Source organism: Sinohyriopsis cumingii, chromosome 14 (genome assembly GCF_028554795.1).
Source record: "Sinohyriopsis cumingii isolate HCF-2022 chromosome 14, ASM2855479v2, whole genome shotgun sequence".
In the NCBI taxonomy this organism is placed as follows: Eukaryota; Metazoa; Mollusca; class Bivalvia; order Unionida; family Unionidae; genus Sinohyriopsis; species Sinohyriopsis cumingii.
The window spans coordinates 13,906,377-13,923,649 of NC_142974.1; the positions used below are offsets into that span (position 1 = coordinate 13,906,377).

The 17,273-nt window shown below is 35.3% G+C and overlaps 1 protein-coding gene across 3 annotated transcripts in view; it reads left to right on the forward strand.

The window, feature by feature from the left end:
• The window catches only part of LOC149783285 (uncharacterized), a 116,335-nt gene that overhangs the window by 25,419 nt on the left and 73,643 nt on the right, over positions 1-17,273 (forward strand). For all 3 annotated transcript variants that reach the window (XM_089931516.1, XM_089931517.1, XM_089931518.1), the window contains exon 2: positions 14,085-14,203. The gene's annotated coding sequence lies outside the window, so the exon portion shown is untranslated. The remainder of the gene's footprint in view (positions 1-14,084; positions 14,204-17,273) is intronic.

A 17,273-nucleotide genomic window follows, 5' to 3' on the forward strand; every position in this document is an offset into this window, starting at 1 on the left:
CTGGTTCAGATGATTTCACACTGACTGGAATATGCTAATTACTTATTGTTTTGGCACTATAACTAATGTAATGTAATTAGAGTAATGTGTGGTCTGTTTTATGAACCCAGGTGTATCCGGACCAATCAATACAGGTAACCCGTGATTGGTAAATTCAAGCTAATCCATATAGTTATGACCTCACGTGCCATGAAAACATAATTGTTTACGCTGACTATATCATATTCTAATATTCCTAAACCGTTTAAATATATTATGACGGTTCGAAATCAATATGACACTCGTTTTGATTTCAATGTGTGTTTAGCAATGTGTTTTGTTACAACTACATGTCTTAAGTTAAGTAACAGAAAGAAGAGAAACAGACAATTTATGTTATAGCAACAAGTTATTTATTTCTTTATAATACAAAGTGAAAATCCAAGAGACACCTGCAGTATTGTCAATTACGACCAATACATTCCTACATATCCTATCACACGTTCAAAAGTGTAGAATTTTCCCTATCAATTCAATAATCTTGAATGTCCTGACATATCTCAGTATGAATCCAAAGTCAGTGAATAATTTGTAATTCCAATGAATAATTTAAACAAATGATTCCTCTCGAATCACAACACAGTTGCAAAGGATTCCCACAGAGTGATCTTAAAACAGGATTTAATTATTTTCCTACCACGTTCCACTTTATGCACAGCTTCAGTTGTTCAAGATATGAGTCGACCGCTCCTCTGGCCCAATGGTTAGAGCATCCGTCTCTGATGTGGGAGGTCGCGGGTTCGAACCCAGACCGAGTCATACCAAAAGACTTATACAAATGGTACTAACAGCTGCCTCCCTAGGCGCTCAGCACTAAGAGGTTAGTGTTAGAACTGGCTGGCCTGGTCTCTAAAAATGTAGGTAAATCGATATAGGAACTGGAAGGAGAGGGATCAAAAACTAACATTATAACAAATGGATTCACAGTCCTACAATGTAAGACTCTGACATTGATAGTTACGCTGTGGGAGTGGGCGGGAGATCCGCTACCACCACCCCACCCCTATCGTAATTGTCAGTGTCGATGTCTTGCACTGTTTGACTATAGAACCCTCATCACTATAACCTTTTACCGATAGTCGTAATTTCATTCGTAAGTAGCCTAAAATGATAATCACCACAATAATAGATTTAAAGTCACGGACTTGTCTAGACAATAAAGATTCTGCCAAGTGACAATGAACTCATGATAGCATCAAATTCGAGAGTATGTTAAACAAAACAATACATCCTTTTCTTTCAATAATGAACTTTTACTCAGATCAAATATGACGATTTAGATAAAAGATAAAAACCATGTTGTGAAATGTTGAAAACTTTAGATTGCCTACCATTGGTAGAATTTTTTGTTTGTTATTGACGTAGCTATTACGTGGCAGATGGAGAATCCCCTGTTCTATAAATAGCTACATAGCACACGCCTCAACAAGAATTCATACGCTTAAACTGGCTCCAAAGCTGAAAGAAATATCTTTAACCTAAACTAAATTGCCCAAATTTTCATATATATATAAAATTGTAATTATAAAAGTTTAACGTTTTTTTCCCCAGAGTTTATTGTGGTATAAACTGTCAGTTGCCGACTCACACAGCTTACATAACGATATTCTGGCGTTATTTGCTTGGTGAATCATCTACTGACAGTTTTTACCACGATATACTCTGGAACAAATAACATTAAACTCTTAATTAATTCCTGTTGGAGAATTTCTTTGAATGCAGCATTAGCAGTGAACCCTTTACCATTTTCTCGGAGTCGACCTTGTTAATAGTTTTGTTTGATGTGCGCTTTGTTATTGTGGGAATGTTTCGATCGCGATAATACCACACAAAAAAATACACTAGAAAGAACATGGTTTTAATATCGTTTTTATTTACAGCTGAAACTGGATAATCTGCGTACAAATTATAAATTTCCGTTACAATTAATAAGTTTTGTTTTGCTATCAAAACCTAATCTGTATGCCTTAGTTCGTTAGTAGTGAGGATTGATATAAATAATATAAAAGAATGTTTCAAGATTAAAATAAAAGGTAACCCCCCCCCCAAATATAAACAATCGGGATGATCGAGTTTAAAAGAAAGTCTGAACACATAAACGTTGAACCAAATTTGGGATGCCACAGCAAGTTTCGAACTCGTGATTTCTTGTTTGGCAGCCGGGGCACACAGACAGATGTGTGTGCTTATATATAAGATGATATGATTTATAAGTATACATGGTGTGTTTGCCTGTTTACCTGGCAAGATTTCGTGTTCACAAACAACTCGTTTTTAGCATGCATCGTAAGTATGGTATTTCTATGTCGATACAACTCGTGTTGAAAGCATGCAGGCGGGAAACGAATTGGCTATAGCTACATGTCGTAATACTCACGTGTAAATTCACTGAATTACAAGACAGCGATGTCATTGGTGATATTGAGCTGATGTACAGCAGCAGTACCTCGTGCAATGACTTCAATATTAATGGCTTTAGTAGGTAGTAGTTTGGGTTGCCCTTGTGTGATAATACAGAATGTTGTTCATCTAAGTAGCGATTCTCGTGTGGAATATATGATACTCGCCCATCTGCCGCGTGGAGTCTCGGGCTCGGCCAATGCATGTATGTGAAAAGGCTTGCCAATAGCTTCCCGTGGGTGGGTGGTTCTATTCGGGTATTACAAGGGTTCTTCCTCCACCATATTGGCCGCAATGTATAGCCTATCATGTGTTGAAAAAAGGCGTTAAACCCATAATATCAGCTGCAACAACAATAATGTATAAACGTGTCAAACGATGAATAGGGTACATTTAGATTTGTTCCTTCAACCATTTCATTGTAGCGTATTATATAGTATCGGATAGTTTATAGGAACCGTGAAATACGGTAAATTTTAGGCGGTCGAATATATTATGTAACAGTGCAATAACAAAAGCTTCTAATCTGATGCAAATTCTTAATTCAGATCATAATTAATCATTCTAGAAGTGATGTGAAAGCTTTAATTTTTCTGCATCAATAATTCGTTTTCTAATCCTAGGATCAGAAATGTCGGTAAGGATCCAATTACAGATTGATTGTGGCTTATCATTATTGGACCACATATTTAGGCCTGTCGGTTGGAATTGGACCACATATTTAGGCCTGTCGGTTGGAATATTGGTCATCTCAGCTGAGGGATTGGACCACATATTTAGGCCTGTCGGTTGGAATATTGGTCAACTCAACTGAGGGACAAGCGATGATTGTGAGCTAATTCACATATTTAGGCCTGTCGGTTGGAATATTGGTCAACTCAACTGAGGGACAATCAGTGATTGTGAGCTAATTGGACTGACAAATGTCTTAGTTTGAATTAAATTTCAGTGCTAATTTGGAATAAGATTTATTACAATGTCATATAAGAAACACGTTCTATTCACGGCAGTGGTATTCGAACACTCATGACAAATTCTTCGAAGTCTCCGAAGTTCATATGTTAGTGTATAGTGAATACATATTGGTGTACAAAACATCGGGTGCTGAAAAATGGCGTTAAACCCTACAACAAACAACAAACAAACAAACAAAACATCGGGACAATTCAATCATTTACTGTTCGTACAATATGAATTACTTACTCAGAAGATAGTCGCAAATGATAATTTGTATTTGTCCTACTCTTTACACTGAATCTTTCTTACAAGTTTTGTATTGGAAATTGAACACCTAAAACTGATATTTTGCTTTATGCCCACTTTTGTTCATTACACCATGTATTTGGACAATGTCTTCAAGTGAGTACAGTAAAATCTATACAATGTAATTAATTATATATATATATATATATATATATATATATATATATATATATATATATATATATATATATATATATATATATATATATATATATAATACATTCTTTTAGTTACAAAAAGCTACATCTAATTAGTCAGCCGGCATTAGAACAAGTCAGTTGATTGGATTATTTTATAAAACGTCACCAAACAACCATGTATATATAATACATTTCAAAAGCTATTTTGAAACAAACATTATAAATGTACTTGTATGCACATGTATATATGTCTTCACCATAGTGGTTGTCTATTCGACACACAGCGGTCATATTTTTTAATTATATTGGTCATCTATTTAAATCATAGTGGTCATGTATTCAATCTATAGTGGCCAAATATTTAAGTCATAGTGCTCTTCTATCAAACGATAGTGGCCAACTATTCGTACCATAGTGGACATTTATTAAAACCACACTTGTCATCTATTTAAACCATTGTGCTTATCGATTCTAACTGCAGTTGTCATCTAATCAAACCTACCAAGGACATCTAATGAAATTATAGTGGTCATCTATTCATACCATATGAGTATTTTAGTCAATGGTTGCCAATGAGTCATACAAATGTGAAAAGAAGAAGAAAACACATACGTGTGAAATCAGGGTTTCGTGAGGTGTGGACTTTTTAGCTGATTTGAAGAAAATTATTTTTAGTATTCGCGAGCTTAAGGATCCTTTAGCTGACAAGGACCTGCTGTCGCGAGGTCCTTGGATATCGGTGAATCATGGACTTCATAGCCATACATACTCGCGCGGTTATTAAATTCGCTCAGTAGTGAAACCCTTGCATGTATGGTCTGACTGGATAGTTGCGTATTTTGACACCTCACTAATTGTTAAGGTAGAAGGCATGAAGCTAATTATCATAAGCCTAGCATTTATAAATTCATATAGAAGCTAAATATGTATTGTGCTTTAGATTTACTTTGAATTAGGCTTGAAAATGGGTTGGCTTGTTTTGTGACTGCCTGTCACAGTTATACTAGCATTGGAAATCAAATGCGTAACTTGAGCTGCAAATGAACAGCCTACTTGGGCTACGTATTTATGTATGTCTGCTACATAGGTAAGGAGTGATGAAAAGTATGCTGATCTGTTATAGTACTAGTGAATGTTATTCATGCATAAGGCACATACTGATTCTTTTAGCTGCCTAATCACAGGCAAATATTTAAAATATCTTTTTGCTGTCAAAAATGAATGTAAAAAAAGCGTAACTTGGGCTGCAAATGGAATTAACCTGATTGCCGCAGTCAAAATCTCACATGCATGTTTTCTACTGAAATCATTAACTTGTTTTTATTTGTATCTTCAGTGTAAAATTATTCTCATATTTCTGCAGCAGGTCATTGTCGGGTGAAAAGTCACCAGATAAACTGTCCAGTGAGAATTAATGATATGTGTAACAATAAATTAATGATATGTGTAACAATAAATTAATGATATGTGTAACAATAAATTAATGATATGTGTAACAATAAATTATGATCCTGTTCTTGACCGCACACTGTACCTCAATTTTCGAAAACCACTTCCAACTATGTTGGAGGAAGAAAACTTACGGAACAGTTGCTAATCATGTTGTTTTCTTAAAGATGTGTATTATGACTTTAATATTGCTATTACACCGAGAACGAAAGGTACAGCACGTGTAATTGACGTTTATGTCTGCCTTTATATGGACTCTGTGTGAAAAGCAGTTTGATAGAAACAGACGTGTTTTCTTTCTGTATTTCTGCGATTCTTTGGTATTGCACTTTAGCTATATTTCACCAATAATATACGTGTACTGTCACATGATAATTAATTGTTTATAATTTTACCGAGTAATTATTTTTATTTCTAATTAAACAACGGAAATGACCCATTCAAATTAAGTACTGTTGAATGGTTGAGCTGCCGTATTAAAATACATATGCATGTAACTGCTGCCTGACAGCGGCAGACGACGACTTATGGCAGTTCAAAGCGAGGCTTAATTTCAAAATGGAAGAAAATGACACCACAGCTCGCTTTTCGGAAGACAGACTACAATCCTACGCCGCTAAAGTCATCGGCTGCGCTTGTAATGGGAAAAAGACTTTCATTTAGGAAAAACATTAGATTAAGTTTTCTGCATTTTACGTTCAGGAGGAAATATAACAACTTAAGTTTTTATTTTATTTTAAGATTTATTTTCTCAAGCCATACTGGTTATCTGGCATAGAAAATAAATAGCATTTGTATCTTGATGATTTTCTCATCTTAACATCCAGCAGACAGCCGTGCTTGAAGTTGTACTACAGAAGGTCTAGTTTCTTGTTTTAACGGTAAAGCAACAAAGAGATAAGAGCAGAACAAAGCACAAATATAAAACAGAAAACGGACACACACACACACACACACACACACACACATATATATATATATATATATATATATATATATATATATATATATATATATATATATATATATATATATATATATATATATATATATATATATGTTACTGCATTTGCATGGGAAGATAGGAACGATTTTTTCGGAATGAATACTGCACGAACTTGTGAGTGCAGTATATCCTTCCGACAAAACGAGTTCATATTTTCCCATACAAATGCAGTAACCTTTTTATTATATTCTCATTTTTTTATTCAACCTAAGGTTTAATTATGTAAACAAAGTACACTACAAGAAACAACGTAAATGAATGAATGCCGTATTCCAAACTAAATACACAAGCGCAGATTTGACATTACAAAATGACGTCATTATTAATGCGCACATAGCTCCACCTAGATAAATTCGAACTTAGTCGCGCGGTCGACATAACTTTCGAAAGAAAATTGCGTGTCTAGTTAAAATTGAAATTTGCAGTCATATTGTGAATGACTGGGCATTGCAACGACTTTTCCATTTGATATGAAATGAATATATTTTGGTGTTTTGTTTCGATTCGACGAAAGTTTGTGATTTTGGACTGGATTCATCTGTGCAAATTATACATGAAATACATCGGATTGAAGTGGCGAGGGAGAAGCGTGTTTACGTCTGCAAATGTGCTTTTGTTTCTGTCACTGAATGTTTCAAATCATAACGTGGGAAAATTGCAATTTTCGAAAAGACGCTATGGAATTTAATGTGCATTTCATTTTGAGTGCAGTAAGGAGGATGCAATTGCACGTATCATCGAAATTACAGCACACTTTCGAAACGTGTAATCCAGATTGAAAACCTATGACATGATTCATGTAATTCGGATTTGCAGAATTAAGAAAAAACATTTTGAGGAAATTCAGGATGTAAAACTGTAAGTATATTTTATTTCGCCATTCTTATCACCAGCTAATGAAAACAGTATATGCCTTGTTATTTGTAAGGACCTAATCAGTCATTTATACAAGGTAGCTAGCCTAAATCCGTAACATTGTATCAACGCAAAATGTCAAGACAGCTGGGGTTTTTTGCAGTCCACGAAACATGTTTTAGTTCATTCAGAAACAAATAAACAACCACAACGTAAAGAGCCTCTTACGCGAGTGTACATGATTAGAATACAAATCAAAAGTGCTGGCGTCTGCGTCCATTGTTTATTTACAAAACAAAGTAGTTTCTTTATTCACGTGAATGCTATATGTGTATTGTCGCGCGCGTTCAGTATCGGGGAATATTGAACGATTCTGTCAATGTAAAGTTAACGGGGGAAAAAATGAGCATATAATATATATATATATATATATATATATATATATATATATATATATATATATATATATATATATATATATATATATAATGGAAAGAAGGGTGACTAATCGACTGATTGATGCATTAACAATAAACTGATTTACTGATTGATAAATTGGTAGGCTGATTAATTGGTTGATCTATGTTATGAGCATAGAAGTAATGAATTCGGCCTGTACATATCGTTATATAATGAATGACACACGAGACGGTGACTGAAGAAAAGACAATATATAATCTGATTGAAATAAATAGAGAGCAATGACCATGGAGGATTCCAACTTATTTTCTTGATATTAGTATTATTATATATCATGTATGCAATAATACGGTATACCATAACTTGTATTGATGTTCAATATAGCGGTTAAAATCTCCCGTCGAACCTACAATGCATAACTTTGGGTATCAACATGTTATGGTCGGGATGGGAATATTTCATCATACCTAGACTTGTCTTCTTAAGAGGAAATATTTGATATTTGTTCATACATACATATATATATATATATATATATATATATATATATATATATATATATATATATATATATATATATATTAAAAACGCATGCAATTAGTACTTATGTTCATTAGAGGAACAAAGTTTAATAAATTTTGTTTTGCTTCTTTCGGAGGAGGGAGGGATAGGGATACAACTTTCCAGACATTTCGAGATTATTATTTTACAAAAAAAAATATATAAAAGAAAATAATTAAACAAATGATGATTAACGAATTGAGATATATCATAATATATGGCATAGCGAGGTTCCGTGTTTAGTACACTCTGTGCCATCTTCCACTGCGGACTGGACACACATCTTTGTCACAGTCGTGTATTACTACTACTTAATGAACATATGTAAACAGACAATGTTCATGTGTGTGGTGGGGGGTGTGGGGGTGTGCGATTTGGATTTTTAACGTAGCTTATACAATTTGAGTCATATGGCTTACAATGTCTGCAGTTTGGCCGTTTGTAGTGAGGTATATCACTGGGACATAATGCCACAGAAATATACCATCATATCCCCCTGCCCCCGTAACATATTTCTGACACCTGGCCGTCCAGTCCTAACACTAACCTCATAATGCTAAGTACCAAGCGGGGCAATTGCTCGTACCATTTTCGAAAGTCTTTGGTATGATTTGGTCCGTGTTAAACCTGCGACTCCCGCATCAAAGGTTGACGTTCTAACCACTAGACCACCGAAGCAATGACAATGTTTATCAAAATATTCGGTTATAATATTGATTGGTTTATGACTATTTCCATGAATCAGGATTTTCCAATACTTTTAACGAATTTTGTTGTCTGTCTCATAGACCATTGAGTAATTTATTTACAAATAAAATTTAATTTTTGAAGGTTTTTGTACATGTATAACTTTTATTGAAAATATAGAATCCTTGCCATATCGTTTGGTATACTAAGGAGCTTGTCTAAGTGTACGTGTTTGCATCAAATGTCAAATACGGTATTTCCGCAACGAAGGCATAAATCAGCCACGACAACTGCACGTGCTAATCTTCGTCCTCAGGGATCATTCGTTCTGTAATTACAGATAAGGCGCTATACCATATTGCACAGTTTTGACTTCACTTTCTTCTATTAATCTACTACAAAGTGATCAACTATACTACATTGTGGGCGTGATTTCATTATTCTGAAAGTGCATCAGTCAATCAAACTTGGTCAGGTCATACTAATTTTAATCAAAGAGAATGAACTTTTATTATGGACTATTTTAAATAGTAATTTACGTACTGTTAAAGAGTGTTGGTACAAGACAAATTACTCACATATATCGTATGGCATCTGTTGTACATACATTATCATCCAAATGATCATGGCTGACACCGTGCATATACAAACTTACAATCATAGATCCATTCATTACAGACGTACACATATCAATACATACTTGCACATGAATGGACACAGCACTTACATAGACAAATTTGAAAAAAGTATGCAATCAATACAGAAGTACACCTACCCATACATAATTGTACATGAGTTAACGGAATACTCGTATATACAAATTACATACATACATGCAGACGATTCAGAACTACATGAGTTGAACAAAGTACATAAACCTATATACGCATTTTAAGCCAAGAGCATGCATCTAACATACAAACATGTAATGCATATATGCATCCATAAATCCATGCATAAAGACATACCGATGTACGTAGGTACGTATATGGTACGTGTGTGTGTGTTTTATTTTTAAATTACCTTTAACAATTTTTCAGTCATATCGCTATATGTGGAAGTTTAGAGTGATGTCTAGTACTGGGGCGTCATGCCGTAGACATGTAGCATGATGTCCCAACCAATCACATTATCCTGACAACGGGCATACCAGTCCTAACACTAACCTCCTAATGCTGAGCGCCTAGCGAGGCAGCTGCTCGTACCAATTGAATAAGTCTTTGGCATGACTTGGCCGGGGTTCAAACCAGCGACCTCCCGCATCCAAGGCGGACTCATTAGGCCATCAGAGCGGTCAACAAAGCACGAACATGCAAACATAAGCTGCAAATTGAAACATACTAACTAAATAGATACATATATGACATCCAATATAGTTTCACACATCTTTACATGAATATACATGACACGTACAGAGACATACAAAGAAACATTTTTAGGAATAAATATGGTACCAAAAGATTGTAAGCTACATGGGGATTTACGGTAGAGTAGACTAAACCAAACTTAATGCGACATGTTTAAATGCTTACTCTCACTTATCTAAAACAAATAAAACGATAACCACGTTATTAATCAAGCCAGCTGGATGTAACATAATGTATCCTGACATCGTATGTGTCGTAATGTATGGAGCTGGATGTAACATAATGTATCCTGACATCATATTGGTCGTAATGTTTGGAGCTGGATGTAACATAATGTATCCTAACATCATATTTGTCGTAATGTATGGAGCTGGATGTAACATAATGTATCCTGACATCATATTTTGTCGTAATGTATGGAGCTGAATGTAACGTAATGTATCCTGACATCATATTTTTTGTCGTAATGTATGGAGTTCATCTGGTAGCAAAATCGGTATTGTATTGCCAAAGAATTTTTTTAAATTTCTCAATAACGATTTGTATATTTAATTTTTGTCTTGTAGGAGATGAGCAAATTCCTCTCACACACAAGCCACAAATTGCCAGCCAATTGTAAAAAAGACATGCACAAAACATAAAAGGCATATCGTGTGAATAATTGAAGGATATATTTGCACATTGTACATTTGCATTTAATGCTACACGCAGTGGAGTCACTAGGATTGGTGTCACCCCGTGCGGTAACCCATGGTGTCACACCGTGCGGTAACTCATGGTGTCACCCCTATGGACCTCCTTCATGCACAAAAATTCAAACATTTTATGGACAGTAATGTGCGATAACTCATGGTGCAAAACATTTATAGACAGTCATTTTGGTGTCACCCCCTCCACCCCGATGGTGTCACCCGGTGCCGTCCGTACCCCTTGCAGCCCCCCCCCCCCCCAGTGACGCCACTGGCTACACGAACAGATTATAATTATCAAAAAAAAGGTCATTGAAATTAGCAATTCATTTACATCATTTTTAAGCAAGCTCCACATAAAGGCTATATGGACGATAACTGTTATGCAATACCTGACTGTATTGCATTTTGGTATTTCTATCTTATTTACGTACCTGATTGAGTATTTCGAGTACTTTATTTGTGAAAGACGGTACAAGCATAGAGTGCTAATGGCATTTATAATCCGATAGGACTCATCGGCCACTTCCCAGACCTGTTGACATAAATAGAATACGAATTTGCTTTTGTTAATAGTTCTGCATATATAACGTTGCTTCTCTTGGCATACAAATGTAAGTATTCTAAAATGGAGCTTTTCAAGATAGCTTTTCTGGTCGAGCAACAGAAACGCCAATCACTGGGACAAATTAAAATTAGCATCATTAATGCAGGCACTCTGACGTTTCTTTGTAAGATAATTTCCAATCCATTTCTGTATATTTATTTGTCTTAAAGCTTTCTTGCAGATTACGAATAAATGTTTGTCAAGATTCGAGGAGCCGTGGTAGCTCAGTAAAGCATGGGACAGGTAATACAAAGATCGTTAGTTTGCCCCTCGCCCTGTTCAGCTCGTGTCTCTCTGTGTCCTTGGTAAATACACTTAGATTTCCTTTCTTTTCCATGATGTTGCCAATAATATGTAAAAGTGCAATTTAACTATTCCGCTCCCGAACCCCACACGCAATGTCAAATGTACTGAACTTCGACCCCATAGGATTTGTGCAGATTCCTCACCTAATACATACCCAAACGCCAACGCTGATTTCTGACGAAACGTTCCATTTCGTATTACAGACACTGGGATTAATTTGTAGCAGACTTCACCTGACTATCAAATGTCCATTAGGTCAATATCATGTTTGAGTTATCAAGGTTTGATCGAAGATTGGCATGATTCCCGTGTGAGTAAATAGAGGTAGTATCAACCAGATGATTATTCAGTGTAGATTATTGCTTGGTGTAACAAAATATGGCATTATTACATATGTTAAATGTAGTTTGTACCTAGTATAGGTCACGTGATACACCCTATATAAATAAGTAGTTAATGTTGTAGTTAAATGAACAAGCTTACCAAGTACTCCTAACTGCAGGCCTGTCAGCCTTAAATAGAACCCTCTAACACTGAATAAGCATTTTGGCTTAGCATCATTTATTTTGTGCCATTACAAATATGATGTCTTAAGTAAGTAGGCAATCAATATCAAAACAAAGAAACGGCTGGTTCCCCCTCCCTCAGTCTATACGTTTAGCCTTTACTTAAACAGCTAGATACTTCAGTTTTCGAGGTATTTGTTTTCTTTCGCATCCTTAGACGAGGGATTCACAATTTAATCGCATTTCAACAAGTTTCATTGTTTTATTGCAAGTATTTAGAAGAGATCAAGTTCTTATCCGATTTTTCTCTGATTGAGTTACAGGCTCGGATTTGAATATTAGTTATCTCTTTTTATGTTATAAGTTTTGCTATTGAAATAGACAGCAGAGAGAGTACGCCTAATCTAATGCTTGGCACAAGACGGTTAGCTGCTTAGGTTGGTAGGGTAGATACACAATTTGCTATTATCTTCGTTTGTATCGCTATGTATATTCTCGTTTAACCGTGATTTGACTTGCTTTTACGAGTTTGTACATGGATGTACTAAAACATAAAACTCGTTTAAGCATTTTTGGTTTCCTTCTTTAAATCGAAACATGGATGTATTAAAATACAAAATTAGAAAAACGAAACGCCACTTGTAGAGATACAACGAACTGTACATACAATATTGGAAACATGCAAAATTTAAATCAGTAATTCCCAAAAAAAATTGAGAAATAAGTTATGCATCTCTGCACAGTTTTTGCAGGATGTCCACATTTCATTTCATTAAAGACTGCTCTGGTGATTAGAACGTCCGCCTGGGATGCAGAAGGTAGTGGGTTCGAACCCCGGCCAAGTCATACCAACGACTTATAAAAATGGTACTTACAGCTGCCTCGTTAGGCGCTCAGCATTAAGAGTTTACTGTTAGGACTGGTCGGCCTGGTGTCAGGAAAATGTGACTGGGTGGGACATCGTGCTTTATGTCTGCGGTACGATGTTTCAGTGCTAGACATCACTATAAACTGCCACACTGCAGACATCGTAGCAATCAGACTGAAAAATTGTTAAAGCTACGTTAAAAATCCAAATCACACACACACACATGTCATCAACAACTTAGACGAACGCAGACCAAACGTCTGTTGAAAGCAAAACATGCTCGAATGCATTTGAATATGCTTAACTGAAAATTGATTTTACTAGACTCCACTGAGACATTTCAGCATGTTTACCGTTTATACTCGTTTATAAGACGAGTGCAGTTTGTTAGGTGTGATAAGTAGAATAAACAACATAAACCCTGGTCTGCATACGCATTATGCAACGTTAGATTCTGATCTTTGTTGTCTGCAGCTGGAATGACTAATACGCGAGTATATACGGTAAGTGTGCAATGATCTCCATAGACTCGATGGAGAATACACCTCCACACTTGTCTCAAATCCGATTTATAATGGATAATCAACACTATAGTTCATTGTAATCATCATTCAGATCGTCCGGCAGCTTTATCTTCCAATCTTACATCATTTTCCAATTCAACGTTCCTATCCTTCTTTTCTGTCGCTATATGACGTGGGCCGTACAAGTAGATTTCTAGACTGGCTCCGTATGTTCGATATTTTACTCATCAGCACAGGTTAAGCGACAAGGAACCAACTGATCCATTGTACACTATAGGCATTCTGGAGGAACAGAATTCGAGCGAGGTCTTTCATACGTATTTGTGATCATGACGGACGATAGTAAGCATAGCGCTCAACGTATCGAATCTACAGACATATTATCGTTTACTTTCAGATGATGCATAGACTGACCTCGTGCTGTGTTGAATACTATCAATTTTACTGGTTCATGACTTGCAGATAGTGATATGAAAACACTTCTAAACCCCTTCTAACACGACTGAGAAAACATAGGTAAGTAATATATTTTGCAAGAATTCTTACTTATCGTTAGATGTTAAAACAAAGCTACCGTATTCTTTATCAAAATAACAAAAATATCGAAAAGTGTTTTAATTTATCAAACATTATGGCTGAATTCCATTCAAAAGCAGCACAGAATTGGTGCATATGTCTAGTAGATTGGCATGATGTAAAATAGATATTGAATTTATACAATTTGTTAACTGGTATATTTAATTATTGATGTTTATGGTAGATTGTGTTAATACCATTGCTGAATCGTTCACTCCGTTGACATCCAATGATTAAAACGATGTTCCAGTAAGATATATATATCTTACTGTGTGGGTGGGTAGGTGTGCTTCCGTAATCTGCAACAAGGGAAAAGTATTAAAGCTTACACCTTGTAGCCACTGAGGACAGTTTACTACTTATGTTCAGTAATCAGGAATGCCATATTTAACCCATGTTAAAGTTATTTATGCTGTGCAAAAATAGCGGCTATCCCTAGCGTAATGCTATATATTCTTTTCACCGATTATCAGAAAAATTTATAATTTTAATTGTGTAGAAATGGCATGAAAATTATCAGACATGAAAGTTTCTCCGAAAGTGACGATTACAACTCGTTTGACACTACGCTATTTTCAGATCAGTAATGTGATTGGAATGATTTGAAAATGGTTATTCGATTTTAGAAGGAGCCGCATTGGCACTGCGGTTAACATACTGGACTGTATGGGTACGTGTTCGAAATCTACAATATAATCTCTGTGCAAGATATTTACTCTCCGATCGCCTCTACACTAAAAAATAACCTTCACGTGTTACTTTCCTGTAAAGTACCAAACCAAATTATTGGGACTTTTAGACTATAAATAGTAATTGGAACAAGGAAGTGGACGATCTCTCTCTCTGTCTCTGTCTGTCTGTCTGTCTGTCTCTCTTTCTCTCTCACTCTCTCTCTCTCTCTCTCTCTGTCTCTCCTGAGTACATTCAAATTTAAGAGTTGAGAGTTATACAGGTAATTTTAGAGTAAGTGTGGCTGTCGTATGCGATTTTTTTAATATAAACTCAGTGGTAGCAAAACTCACTTTTATTATTACAAGTAAAACTAAGAAAACTAAATTAACAGGTCATACATTAAACAAAACGAAATATAAATGCATCGGATGCTTCAATGAATAAGAAAATTATCAAGTTACTTTCATATCTACATAAATAACAAAACACATCAAAAGTGGAGAAACAAACATACATACAGTTGTGATTCTAAATTAAGTTTTTCTCAAGACACTTTATACAACTCTCCCAAACACGTACACAAAAATATAAACGTTTGAAATATTAACGTTTCCGCTAGTTTAGCTTGTGAAGAGTAACTATTAAAATATTATATAAAAAAAACTGTGTCTCACCTTAACGACTATGTAAATAACGGATAAAAAGCGCGTACATCAAATGCACAATAAATTGCAAATACAAGGGCAAAATATAATGATCTTTTTGAAAATTCAGTGTTAAATGCATAACAAGGAAAATGGTGAAGAAACCAGCCTCGGGTTGAAATACCCATTAAGAAAGGAGTACAAGACGAAATTAAATAAGTTTGTGATGTTAACGAGTATGTTGCGTAGAATTTAGGTGTTTTTAAGACATATCCTTGTGAGGCCATACAAAAACTGAAAGTCCATTAGTTTCTGGACAATAACAGGTCACATCATTGGCCTGATGGCTTCCTCAAAGCGGCCGATCTGGTGTCCACATATAAACTAAGCTTCGCTTTTGAATAATAATATAACGATATAGCCAGCCTTATCTTGATTATCGGAGATTGTGAAACTCGTTTACCCAAGCCGCGAAGAGCAAGCAACTTCTGAAATTGCTTATTGTTACAGATTTTGGATCTCTTAAATCCCCATCATCCATTATCAACGCCAAATGATTGAGTTTCATAAAGAATTGTGATACGACCATCAACTATTAATCTTTAAAACAGAATAGATTTTAGATCAACGAAAGATCAAACGGAAAATGTTGTTTTCGCACGGCCGCATTGTTTTCATTTATTTCCTATGATTGCTCGATGTTGCTTGCCAAGCCAGAGTAAACAATCAGTTTTACATCCGATCTATGTTCATTATATATGTATATTTCGGTTCAGATATGACATTTTGATTATAACACGTCGATTCTGCCGGACATAGGTCATATTAGATTAATCTTTGTTAGATTGGAAGTTTAACCTTGAGCGGGAAATAATTACGACACCAATACTGAAAGAAAATTTGGGCCTCGGAATATTTTATCATCGCGCTGTTTGCATACATGAAGACTTCGGGTTAATATATATATATATATATATATATATATATATATATATATATATATATATATATATATATATATATATATATACACACACACACACAAACACGGAGACAGCGAGAGACAGAGGGTGGGTGGGTATCTTTTATGATTTCCTCATATATCATGAAAAATGTCTTAGTACGTATCACTACCCTGAATAAACCAATCAGCCGTACTTGTATCTGGGTAATTTGTCAGCCACAGTATATTAATTGTGTACTTATGTCGGTTGACTGAATGTCTATAAGAGGAGCTTTCATTGGTGGATGCCAAAGTTGTGATTATAATTCACAATTAAACTGGGTATAGCTAGGGGAAAGCATGGCAACGTGTAACAACAGAGTAAGAACATTAGACCTGAAATTCATTAGCAAAGGAAATGTATGAAATCGTTATTGGCAATGAGTAAGATTTCCTTTCATGGCAATAAAATGAACATCTAGATAGGAATCTGGATTTTAATAAAGAAGGCTGTGCCTGTTTTTCAAATAGAGCTTTTAAAGAAGGCAACTTCAGTACAAATAGTCAATGGCGGTTGGGCCGTAATATTCTCCGTTCATCCTCGAGAAGGAAATTTGGTTATTCCAAATCAGCTGATAGTGGATCCTAACGTGGTCCGCTTGAAATAACTCATTTGTTTTCCATCCAGTAAACAATGTTATTTGCATTCAATAGAAAGCACCATTACACCCCATACGGAAATACGATGTTA